Genomic DNA, 12875 nt, shown 5'->3' on the forward strand with positions numbered 1-12875 from the left:
AATCGGGTTCGCTGCTCACCGGGCAGCCTGCTTCCCCTCTCCTTCCCACTTGTGGTCTATTTCTGGTCTCTCTCTCTCAAATAAATAAAACCTTACTTTTTAAAAAAGTAACAGATTATACAGAAATCTTTTTTTCCAATGTGGCAGAATTTACATAACATAAAATTCACCATTGGAACTATTTGTGAGTACAGTTAAGGGTCATTAACTACATTCACATTGTTGTACAGCTGTCCCCCACCATCTTTGCATCTGCCCAAACTGAAATTCTATCCCCATTAAACACTAACTTCTGGTTCCCCTCCCCACTGGCCCTGGCAGCCCCCCCTCTCCTGTCTGTCTCTATGAATTTGATTACTCTGGGTGCCTCAGAGGAGTGGAGTCACACCATCCTTGTCCCTTTGTGTCAGGCTCATGTTTTACTTAGCGTAATGTCTTCAGGGTTCATCCGTGTTGCGGCAGGTGTGAGAACTTGATACCTTTTTAAGGTTGAATAATGTGGCCATGTGTGGATATACACAGGAATTTTAAAAAATGTTTTTTAAGATTTTGTTTGTTTATTTGACAGGGAGAGATCACAAGTAGGCAGAGAGGCAGGTGGGGGGGTGGGGGAGCAGGCTCCCTGCTGAGCAGAGAGCCCGATGCGGGGCTCGATCCCAGGACCCTGAGATCATGACCTGAGCCGAAGGCAGCGGCTCAACCCACTGAGCCACCCAGGCGCACCAAGGAATTATTTTAAAGGAAAAATACACACACACACATACATAAACACAGCTACTGACCATATCTGATATTGTACAGGGGGTCTGGATTTTGAGTCTATGGTTCCTGCAGCGAGCACATAAGGAGCTGTTAGCCTTGCCACATGCCGGGCGCCAGCGAAGAGAGAATACGTGGGCCTGTCCTCCAGGACAGCTCAGAATTGACCTGGGATGCAGACACAAGTAGCTTTAACGTAACATGATGGATGTTGTGTCAAACCAGGCGACACAGATGAATTCTCCCTAGGAGGCGTCAGCACAATCAAAGGTTGACCTTCGACAAAGCCTTGAAAAGCAATGAAGACAGGGGTATCCGGGCTAGTGACCTCAACGGCAGGGCTGTAACTCTCACAGGTGTGGGATGGGTGTTCCCGTTGGGACGGCTGCGTGCCAAATTAACCCACAACTTGGGAGGCATAAAAAATAACCCATTCATTACGCTCCTGGATTCAGTGAGGTGTCGATTCCATCGTGGCTCAGCAGGGACAGGTTGTCACGTCAGCTGGAAGACCTGAAGGCTGGCTCTGTCACATTTGACAGCAGGTTCTGGTTGCTGGCCCGGACTGCTTCGGAACTGTCAGTGGAACTCCTACCTGGGGCCCCTCTGGGAGCCCTGTGCTTCCTCACAGCATGGTGACTGGGCTCTGAGGGTGAGCAGAGCGAGGCAACCAGGTAGGAGGAAGCCACATCACCTTTCATGACCTAACCTCAGAAGTCATGCAGCCTCACTTCTACTGCGTCCGATTTGATAGGAAGAAGTCACGAAGGTCAACCCATATCCCAAGGGAGGAGAATTACACTCCACCTTTTGCTGGGAGGGATGGCTGGGTTCTACAAGAACATGTGGAACCAGAAATATTGCTGTGGCCCTATTTGATCATCACAGGTTTGGCGGTACATGCCTGGGGCTGGAACCACCTTGGCGTGGGGACTCCCTTTGGGACAATGGCTAAGTCCACGAGTCTAAATCAGCTGCTGGAAGAGCGTGAAGGGTGGTAACCTTGGGCCACAATGCCAGCCCCTGTAATGCCTGATTTCTTTTTTTTTAAGATTTTATTTATTTATTTGACAGACAGAGATCACAAGTAGGCAGAGAGGCAGGCAGAGAGGTGGGGGGAAGCAGGCTCCCTGCTGAGCAGAGAGCCCAATGCGGGGCTCAATCCTAGGATCCTGGGATCATGACCTGAGCCGAAGGCAGAGGCTTTAACCCACTGAGCCACTCAGGTGCCCCTGTAATGCCTAATTTCTATAGATAAGAACCACGCATCTATCTTTCATTTAGAACTGATTAATGCAGGCCTAGTAAAACCCTGGGGTTCAAATCTCTGGGGTTCTTGAAAACAATTTGGTGAAGGGGGAGGGAGGGAGAGAGAGAGACCCACAGAGAGAGAGAGAGAAGGAACACACAGTACTGGATTGCCTACTAATTTGGATATGTAAGTGTGTGAGCAATTAACTTGATTATGGGGAAGTGACACCTGTACCTCCCAGCTGGTGAAGAGCCCATACTATAATTTTCATATGCTAATTTGTGGGCCGGGCTGCCCCTCCACCAGACTGGAAGCTCTTTCCAGGAGAGAACTCTTCTTACCAGGTCTCCCCAAAAGATTCAACAAGCTTGGCCTCTGGAATCACACCTTTGATTTAAATCTCAACTCTGCCACTTCCTAGTTGCGTGGCCATAAATGTTATCTGATTGTGCCAGACTTGAGTGTCCTCACCTCAGACTTATTATAAAGATTAAGTAAGATTCTTTCGCCCTGCACCTGGAAGGCACTCAATAAATGGGAGATCCTTTCTTTCCCACTAAAAATGGTGAATGGCCAGGTAGCTCCCCTCCCCCTGTCCTCCCCCAATCAGCTTTTTTTTTTTTATAGTTTCCAAGAGTCCTTCCTCTCCAACCACTCCTCCTCTAATGCTTAAGGTCCCAGGGACTTTGCCTGAGTCCCTCAGGTCTGCTTTTCCCAGGGCCACTCCCCAGGAGTTTCACTCCCTCCCTGTTCCCATCAGAGTAGGAGGAGGATTTGGGGAGGCAGGAAGGGGTCAGAGGCTTTAGGACAAAGAGAGAAAGAGGAGTTGGCTTATGCCCTAGAGGACAGGGAGGAGGTCAAGTTACTAGAGCAAATTAAATCCTTTTCATTCTTTGATGAAACAAATACTGAGTTCATCTCACTAGGACCCAAACATTACATGAGAAGCAAGGATATGGCAGTGAGGAAAGAGGTCTCTCATCTTTGCAGACTTCTGGAATTTATATTAGTCATTAGTATACTGCACATGGAGATGGGGGAAGATGGTGCGGACAAAAGACACACAAGCAAAATATAATGATAGTGTAACCAGAAAAAAAAAAAATAACCCTAACTACTTTACATTGGCTGATCAGAACCCACCCAAGCAAAGATCAACTGAGGTCAAGACCTGGGTGAGAGAAGGAAGAAGCTAGCCCTGCAAAGGCCTCCAGGGCACAGGGCCGGCTTGCCCCGCTCCAGCAGTACTGGATCATTTTCTGTTGGGGGCTGTTCTATGCTTTGGAGGAAGTTCAGCAGCATCCCTGACCTTCCCCCAGAAGGGGCCACTAGCGCCCAGCCTCCCCAGGTGAGACAACCAAATGTGCCTCCAGACATCGCCAAGGGTCGCCTGGGGGCTGAACCACCTGGCTAAGAAGCCCGGGGCTAAGGCATGGGCCCCCTGGGCCCCCCAGGCTGCCTGACTTCGCCAGTTCCAGCTGCCCCTGCCCCACAGGAATCTGTCAACCGCAAAAACTAGCTGGAGTTCTTGGAGAGCAAAGGGCTAAAGCAGGAAGTGAGAATACTTTCTGGTTCAACACCGCAGCTGTTGGCTGTTAGGTTTCCCCACTCACAGCCTGCAACAGCCAGAATGCAGCGTGGGTGGGGGGGCGTCAGGGGGCACCAGCACTCTGCCTCACTTCGCTGAAGATGAGCGGCTCCCCGGCTGCCCACCAAACTTGGAGAAGGGCCGGGCGGCCGCATTCCCATCATCCAAGACCAGATCTTACCATCTTAACCATTTCCAAATGTGCAGTTCGGTGATGCTAAATGTTTGCACTGTTCTGTAGGAGATCTCCAGAACCTTTTCATTTTGCAAATCTGAAACTATAGACATTGACCAAGAACTCTCCATGGCCCTGCCCCCGGGCTCCTGGCAACCATCATTCTATTTCTATGAATTTGACTACTTTACACAACGTCCAATCAGTGGAAGCACATAGCATTTGTCCTTCCATGACTGGCTTACTTCACTGAGTATAATATGTCCTCAAGGTTCATCCATGATGCAGCACATGACAGGATTTCCTAATTGAAAAAAAATTGTTTGTTTTGGACTTCCTTCCTTTCTAGGGGTAGTATTCCACTGTATGGATATCTCACATTTTGTTTATCCATTCGTCTGTCAATGGACATTTGGGTGGCGTCTACCTCCTGGCTATTGTGAATAGTGCAGCTATGAACACGGATGTTCAAGTACACAGAGAGTGTGTATTTATACCTTATTAATGATACTAATGTCTTTACAGAGATATAACTCACAAACCATACAATTCATCCATTTAAAGAACACAAATCAATAGTTTTCCATATATTCACAAAGCTCTGCAACCAAGACCACAATTTTAGGACATTTTCATCAGCCCAAAAAGAAACCCATTAACAGTCACTCCCCCTCCATGCTCCACCCCACGATGCTCAGTGTTTGTTTTTTCTTTCTTTGTTTTTAAAGATTTTTTTATTTATTTGACAGAGAGAGAGAGAGAAAGAATACAAGCAGGGGAAGGGGGAGAGGGAGAAGCAGGCTTTCCGCCGAGCAGGGAGCCTGATGCGGGGCTTGATCCCAGGATGCTGGGATCATGACCTGAGCTGAAGGCAGATGCCCAACAACTGACTGAGCCACCCAGGCACCCCTGTTTTTTTCTTTTTAAGTAGGGTCCACTCCCAGCATGGAGCCCAACGTGAGGCTTGAACTCAGGACCCTGAGATCAAGACCTGAGCTGATATCAAAGGTAGAAAGCTTAACCAAATGAGCCACCCAGGTGCCCCAACGATGGTCAGTTTTGTGTGTCAACTCCTTAGTGCTGTGAAGATATTTTGTAGATGGGATTAAAGTCCATAATCAGCTGACTTTAAGGTAAATGGGCTTGATCCATTCAGCTGAAAGGCCTAACAGTAGAAGTGAGCTTTCCCCTAAGAAGAAATTCCACTTGCGGACTATGGCTCCAGCTCCTGCCCAAGCATCCTAGCTGTGCCCTTCCTGATGACTTGCCCTATGGACTGTGGACCTGCCTAGCTGACCCCAGCAATCATCTAAGCCAATTCCCTGCAATCAACTCTTGACACCTATCTCCTCCTTGTTCCGTTTCTCTAGAATCCTGATACCCTCTACTCCCACCCTGCAGTGTGATAGCAACCAGTAATCTACTTTCTCCATGGATTTACCTATTCTGGACATTTCAAATGTATGGAATCATCCACTATGTGGTCTCACCATACAGCATGTGACTGGCTTCTTAGCATAATATTTTCAAATGTCATCAATGTAGCACACACCAGTACTTCATTCCTTTTTATGGCTCAGTAATATTCCACTGTATGAAAATGCATTTTGCTTCTCCATTCATCTGTTGGTAAGACATTTAGTTGTTTCTACTGTTCAGCTGATAGAAATAATGATGCCATGAACATCTGTGGACAAGTTTTTATGTGCACCATGTTTTCATTTCTCTTGAGTATTTACCGAGGAGTGAAATTTGAGTCATACGAGAACTCTGTGCTTAACAGCATGAAGAAGTGCTGGACCACACTGGACCATTTCCTCCACATCCTCATCTACACTTGCTACCGCCTTTCTTTCTTATTCTAACCATCCTAATAGATGCGGAGTGCTATCTTATCATGGTTCTCATTTGCATTGCCCTAACACTAGTGATGGTGAAAATCTTTTCATCTATTTATTGGCCACTTGTATATCTTCGTTGGGAAAATGTCAGTTCTTCTGCCCAGTTTTAATTGGGTTGTCTTTTTATTGTTGAGTTACAGAAGTTCTTTATGTATCTGGATACAGTCTCTTATCAGATATATGAGTTGCAAGGATTTCCTGCACTCAGTGGGTTATCTCTTAATTTTCATCCTTTTGTTTATATATGGCACAAAAGTTTTTAAATTTTGAAGGAGTCAAATTATCCGTTCTGCCCCTGGTGTTGTAACAAAGAAACCATTGCCAAACCCAAGGGCACGATTTACTCCTTTACCAAGGTTTACTCCTATGTCCTCTTCTCAGAGTTCTGGTTTTAGCTCTTACATTTGGGTCTATGATCGCACACAGTTTCCTAAAAGTCTTACCTATTCGGTAGTGTTTTCCCAGTAAATATTTATAGCACCATCACAAGACAATTAAACTGTTGTGTTTAAAACAAAATGTGCAATGTGTGCTCTTTAGCATTCTAATCTAGGCTGAGAACAATATTTGAAATGAGCCAGTACTCTGTCTGTAGGACAAATAAATGCTTTCATAACTACGTCACTTTTGAATGGAGTGCAGTTTATGACCTATTTGCTTATGAACCAGCCCAAATAGCTTGCCTCCATAGCGTTAGGGAAGGAAGAAAGACCCTATTGTGAGAATGAGAAAAAATCTAATCACTAATTTGGTCTAACAAGGGAGCGTAGAGCTTTCTGTGGCTTTCAAAAACTACTTTCTCTTTGCTTGGGAAAGATGAATAAAACTGTTTTTTAATGTCTTGTGACCTGGAAATATTAATGTAAATATAACAGTCCTTTTATTTATATTTTAACTCTAAAGCTGAGGGGAAGAGAGCAAAACATAAATGAGACAAATACCATCTCAACATGCTGTTTCGGGGGGGCCCCGAGACTACCCACGCATGCGGCAATTTACTAAAATGACTCACAGGGGGCGCCTGGGTGGCTCAGTGGATTAAGCCACTGCCTTGGGCTCAGGTCATGATCCCAGGGTCCTGGGATTGAGCACCGCATCGGGCTCTCTGCTCCGCAGGGAGCCTGCTTCCTCCTCTCTCTCTGCCTGCCTCTCTGCCTACTTGTGATCTCTCTCTTTGTCAAATAAATAAAAAAATCTTTAAAATAAAATAAAATAAAATGACTCACAGGACTCAGCATACACTTGTCCTTAGGCTCAGATTTATTACAGCAAAGGGCACACGACAAGACCAGCAAGGGAAAAAGACACAGGCAGAGTCTGAGGAAATCCATGCATAGGCTTCCACCGTGGGGTCCCTCCTCCCCAGCCTGCGAAGGGATTCACTGAACGTGTTCTTTCCCCTGGCAGAAAAAAATGCAGCCACACCTGTATAATGCTTCTATCTAGGGAAGCCCATTAGAGACTCAGCACCCAAGATTTTTACTGGGGGCTGGTCACATAGGCAGCCCTGGCCTAGCGAACATCCAAATCCCCAATGCCCAGAAGGAAATCAGGTGTTGGCCATAAATCACATCATTTACACAAACAATATACCCGTAGAGTCTGGTGCCCCAGCTTTTATCGGCTTGGGGAACTAGTGAGTTGCCGAGTTTCCTAAGGGCCAACCATGCAAGCAGACCTTTCTAAAAGCCGGCAGTCTCGCACCTGCTATGTTCACTCTCTTCTGCACGGAGGCCGTGGCACTTATTCAAGGTCTAATTTACAGTTTACTTAGAGAGCCTGGCTCTGTGGCGCAATGGATAGCGCATTGGACTTCTAGACCGATGAAGGCATACAGTTTACTTAGGGAAACCTTCAAATTTGGTATCTAGTAATATCCCTAAGCTATCATCATTATAGTGAGGTGAAGTTTATCCCAACCATGAATTTTTAAAAAGTCAGTATATTATTCTAGTAAATACTGTACAGTGGCATGTTTAAGCTCCTAAGAGATTTTTAAAGGTCAATGGCATTAGTTTTAAATAAAATATATCTATTCATTAAAGCACGACTTGCAGGATCTCATCTGGTACTACTCTTGGGTGGATTTTTAAATTCCTTTTTGTACTTGAAAGGAATAAAATATCAAATCTTGTCTATCTACAGTAACATTAAGAATGAGCTAGAGGGGGCGCCTGGGTGGCTCAGTGGATTAAGCCGCTGCCTTCGGCTCAGGTCATGATCTCAGGGTCCTGGGATCGAGCCCCGCATCGGGCTCTCTGCTCTGCAGGGAGCCTGCTTCCTCCTCTCTCTCTGCCTGCCTTCTGCCTATTTGTGACCTCTCTCTCTGTCAAATAAATAAATAAAAATCTTTAAAAAAAAAAAAAAAGAATGAGCTAGAGGACTACATCAAGAATGCCCCAAAAGCCCAACCCTAAGGTAACTTTTGCCAGACTTGCTGGGGACAGAAGGTGTTCCAAGAAGAAAACAATAATCATGCGAAGAGAGCACTGGTTAGGTCCCAACAGACTAAAAGTTAAAACATCCACTCAAAACCAATGTCCTGTTGTTTCCTCTGATGACTCTTCTTTCTTCTCTAAAAAAGCTAGTGTACACAAAAAATGTAAAACCACAACCTAGGTACATCATGTTCACGTTTTAGACAAATATCCTCGGGTGCTTTTTTGCCTAAGACCAATACACAGAATTACTATCTATCAGACAGCTGATCTGTACGTTATGATGCTGCTGCCTGTAATTATTGTTTTGTGAACTTGCTTTGTCTTCCCATCTGAACCGGAAACTCCCTCTACAACGTAAGAGAGTATCTAGACCATGCACTCAAGGGGTGCTCAATCAGTCTAAGGGGGAGAAGTCACAGAGATTGGAGGCCTTTAGGGAGTACCAAGCTCAACCTCCTCCGTGTTTAGATTCGGAAGTCAGAAACAGAGGGACATGCGCTCTTGGACTGGTGGCCCTCAAACAAAGTCAGTGCTATGGGTAGCCTCAAAGGCTCAAATAAAACCAGATCATAATGCAATTCTGAACTTTAAAGAGCATGCTCAGCCCACATTTTGCCATGTGTATGTCAGTGCAGAAGGTCAGCACTGTGGGAACACTGAAGAGAAAGACAGCTGCCCCTGGTCTCAGGGAGAGTAGTCTACTAGAAGCCAGGTGCAAACTCACGAGGATAGAGCACACATGAGGACACGGAAAATCGACAGAGTGATCCGGGAGTTCAGAGAGAGAAGGTCACGTCTGGAAAATGTAGCTCTTTAGAAATGTAAGAGTGATGGTGAATTCAACAGGACTACAAACAACTTAAAATGGTTTTGTAAGGAAACAAGCTTTTCCTTAAATCTCACATCCTGCCTAGAAATGAGGAACAAGAACAGAAGGCGACCCAAGGGAAAAACAAGGATCGCACAAAGAAATCTGTTAGTACTAAGTTAGAGGTCTTTAGCTCAGTGGGGCCCACAGAGAGCCAGGAACACAGCGTGAGGTGCAGAAAACCATGTCACGTTTGCCTGACAGGTCAGAGAGGAGATGCAGAAAGGAGGATATTTCCACCTCACCAGCCTCACCAGCAGGAGGCAAGTGGGGAACATGAAGCAGGGAAGGCACTGGGAGCCTTACAGCCACGGGCACGTCTACAGAGCCTCGGGAAGTCCAACAATACACGAAGCAGTCTGTTTTTCATCACTGAAACAACATGACTTTCGATCCCGGGGAACAGGCCCCTAGACAAATCACAGCTTCCCTCCTGAGTAATGCGTTCCTGAAGAAGGAGTCAGAAATGAAATCAGAGAGATACGACCCACAAAATGCCATAGATAAGAGTCACACCACAACCTTCTAAAACTTGAAAAAGATGGAGACAAATGTATCATACTGCACTCATGGCAGGAACTCCGGAACCAAAGTTTACAAAGTATGAGACTTTTAATGTTAACTGCCTTCCTTTTCTTAGAATTCTTTTAAGAATGTTTTTGTTACTTTTATTTGTGTCAGTGTTATAGGGGGACAGGGTTGCAAGAGGCCAACGGTTCCACTATGTTGCAAAAACGAGGGGTCCCATTGTCTCCCTCTCCCCATCCTTCCCTTGCATGCTAATGACCTAAAAATTCTTCTCTTCCTAAGGAAAAACAAAATTCCCCTCTCTTACTGTCTTCCTGGGGTCTCAGGAGAAAGTCATATGTGCATTCAGACACTCATTAGCTGAGGACCATCTTCTCCCAGTTTAGAAGAGATATGGAAGATAAACCAGGGACTCATGAGTGGCTCAGTTAAGTGTCTGCCTTCCACGCAGGTCATGATCTCGGAGTCGTGGGATCGAGCCCCCCATCAGGCGCCCTACTCAGCGGGGAGCCTGCTTCTCCCTCTCCCTCTGCCTCCCCGCTCCTTGTGCTCTCTCTCCCAAACAAATAAAATCTTAAAAAACAAACAAACCAGACAACTGATGTTTAAAAGCTATTTTCTCTCTAGTGAAGAAAGCATGCCTGGGTGGCTCAGTTGGTCAGGCAAGTACCTTTGGCTCAGGTCATGATCCTGGAGTTCCAGGATCGAGTCCTGTATTGGGCTCCCTGCTCAGCAGGGAGTCAGCTCTCCCTCTGACCTTCCCACTCCATGCTCTCTCTCTCTCAAATAAATACATAAAATATTTTTTAAAGTAAAATACTAAAATAAAATCATGCCTCCAACCACACTCAAATTTGGAGTCACTAACAAAATCTGAGTATTGTGTCATCTAAGCCCTGGAAGGACTCACTGTGACTTCATTCTTTTTTTTTTTAAGATTTTATTTACTTATTTGACAGACAGAGATCATAAGTAGGCAGAGAAGCAGGCAGAGAGAGAGGAGGAAGCAGGCTCCCTGCTGAGCAGAGAGCCCGATGCGGGGCCCCATCCCAGGACCCTGGGATCATGACCTGAGCCAAAGGCAGAGGCTTTAACCTACTGAGCCACCCAGGTGCCCCTGTGACTTTACTCTTGAGTGTGGGGAGCAGTCTCTGGATCCTGTTATTTCTCCATCTTTGCCTTTACTTTTGTGTCCACCTGTCCTTTGCACTCTCGAGACAGGCGAGCGCTGAACGGAGAGTGGCCCAAGGTGTACCTGAGAAGACAGAGTTTACAGACTGACTCTGCAGCTACAGAGTCTGAAGACTATTTCACAGGTTGGGGGTGCGCAGGGAGGGCCACTTCCTACGCTGTTCCTCTGCCTCCCAGAGTCACAGCTAAAGTACAACAACAAAGCTCTAGAATTGATTAAGAAGACAAAGGCCCTTAAATGTGAAACACAGGTCACTCGTTTCAGCACTGCTAAGTGAACAAAATGTGAAACAGTGAAACACTGGCTTATGAAAACAAACTTCTGCTCTGTCCAGAAATTTCTTTGGCTATCATTTCCTAAGTACAAATAAGCCTGAACTTTGGTCATGTCTAGAGTCTGACCTAATTGTACCTTCAGAACTATGTGCTAGCTAACTGTGGACTTGAAATGTGACCCTATCAAAAGGGAAACAAAACATCAGACAGGCGGTGTACTGGGTGAAAACCAAGACCGCAAGCAACTTTCAGCTGGTGGTGAACGAAACCATTATTTCTTTTATCATTTTTTTCCTGTCATGATAGGTACACTCTTTCATTTCCATCTCCTATTTCACCCATCCCCCACCCTTCTCCCCTCTGGTAACCATCAGTTTGTTCTCGATAGTCAAGACTGTTCCCTGGTTTGTCTTTTTTCTTTGCTTGTTTGTTTTGTTTCTTAAATTCCACATTATGAGTGAAAGCATATGGTATTTGTCTTTCTCGGACTGACTTATTTCACCTAACGTAATACTCTCTAGCTCCATCCCTGTCGTTGCAAATGGCAAGATTTCATTCTTTTTTATGGGCTGAGTAATATTCCATTATATACATATATATATATATACACACACACACACACACATATATATGTGTATATGTATACATATAAAATATGTCATTTTTAAAAATTTACCTATTTATTTATTTTTAAAGATTTTATTTATTTATTTGACAGACAGAGATCACAAGTAGGCAGAGAAGCAGGCAGAGAGAGAGTGGAGGAAGCAGGCTCCCCACTGAGCAGAGAGCCCGATGCGGGGCTCGATCCCAGGACCTTGGGATCATGACCTGAGCCGAAGGCAGAGGCTTTAACCCACTGAGCCACCCAGGCGCCCCTATATGTCACTTCTTTATCCCTTCTCAATTGATGGGACACCTCTGCGGCTTCCATAGTTTGACTATTGTAAATAACGCTGCTCTAAACATAGGGGTGCGTGTATCACCCTGGATTACGGTTTTGGCACTTCTGGAATAAATACCCAGGACAGCAATTACTGAATCATAAGTAGTCTATTGTTATTTTTTTGAGGAGCCTCCATACTGTTTTCCACAGGGGCTGCACCAGTCTGCATTCCCACCAACGGTGCATGAGGTTTCCTTTTTCTCCACATCCCTGCCAAAACTTGTTTCTTGTGTTTTTCATTTTAGCCGCTCTGACAGGTGTGAGCTGGTATCTCATTGTGGTTTTGATTTGTATTCCCCTGATAATGACTGACAATGATCTTTTCATGTGTCTGTTGGCCATCTAGATGCCTTCTTTGGAAAAACATGTCTATTCGTGTCTTCCATTTTTTAATTGGATTATTTGTTTTTTGGGTGTTGAGCTGTTATCAGTTCTTTGTATATTTTGGACACCAACCCTTTACCAGATACGTCATCTGCAAATATCTTCTCCCATTCTGTAGGTTACTTTTAGTTTTGTTGACTATTTCCTTTGTTATGCAGAAACTTTTTATTTTGAGGTAGTCCTGAAGGTTTATTTTGGCTTTTATTTCTCTTGCCTCAGGAGAGGTATCTAGAAAAATGTTGCTCTAGCCCATGTATGAAAAATTAGTGCCTGTGCTCTCCTGAAGGACTTTTATGGATTCAGGCCTCACATTTAGGTCTTCAACCCATTCTGAGTTCATTTTTGTGTGTGGTGAAAGAATGTGGTCCAGTTTCATTCTTCTCCATGTAGCTGTCCAAGTTTCCCCGACACCATTTGTTGAAAAGATTCTTTCCCTCTGTATCTTTACTCCTCCTTTGTTGAAGATTAATTTACCATATAATTGTGGGCTTGTTTCTGGGTTTTCTGTTCTATTCCATTGATCTATGTGTCTATTTTTATGCTAGTACCATACTGTTTTAATGACT

Source organism: Meles meles, chromosome X (genome assembly GCF_922984935.1).
Source record: "Meles meles chromosome X, mMelMel3.1 paternal haplotype, whole genome shotgun sequence".
In the NCBI taxonomy this organism is placed as follows: Eukaryota; Metazoa; Chordata; class Mammalia; order Carnivora; family Mustelidae; genus Meles; species Meles meles.